The sequence below is a fragment of the Chrysochloris asiatica genome, unplaced genomic scaffold, assembly GCF_000296735.1.
Source record: "Chrysochloris asiatica unplaced genomic scaffold, ChrAsi1.0 scaffold00096, whole genome shotgun sequence".
In the NCBI taxonomy this organism is placed as follows: Eukaryota; Metazoa; Chordata; class Mammalia; order Afrosoricida; family Chrysochloridae; genus Chrysochloris; species Chrysochloris asiatica.
In genome coordinates this window covers 9,449,526-9,450,132 of record NW_006408614.1, presented here as the reverse complement: position 1 = coordinate 9,450,132, position 607 = coordinate 9,449,526, and positions in this window count along the sequence as shown.

Genomic DNA, 607 nt, shown 5'->3' with positions numbered 1-607 from the left:
TTGCAATTCTGAGGAGGGCCCCTTTGGATTTTCATCCATCTTGTCACAGGGCCTCAGCTTCTCAGTACGCTGTTTCCAGCATCTGCTCTGTAAAGAATTACAGCCCCAGAAACCCTAAGGAGCAGTTGCACTGTCGAGCAGCGTGCCTGTGAGTTAGAATGAACTCAATAGGAATGGCTTGGGCTTGGTATATTGTTAACAATTGTTATTATTAATAATTACTGTTAAATTTCTCTTGTTATATCTCATGGTTGTTTTTTTAAATGATGGCAGAAATCTATATCAGAACACAGTTGCTCCTCTGGCATGTTTTACATGTACAATCCCGTGACATTAATTATGTACAGCAACTAGTGCCACCATTCCCACATGCCTTCTCCACATTTTTCAACAAACGTTCAGTGCCCCAGCCCCCAGCCCTGGCCCTGTGATTTCAAACACAGAACAAGGCAGCTGAGTAAGGGGTGTGTGCAGGAGAAGAGGAGAGGCAAAGAAGGAGAGAAAGCTTTGCCTCAGAAGGCCTCCGATGCTGCTTTCTCGCCATGTGGGTGCGCGCGCGCAGACCAGCTTGGGAAGCCAGGAGCGTTGGCCTCCAAGTGCAAGCAGA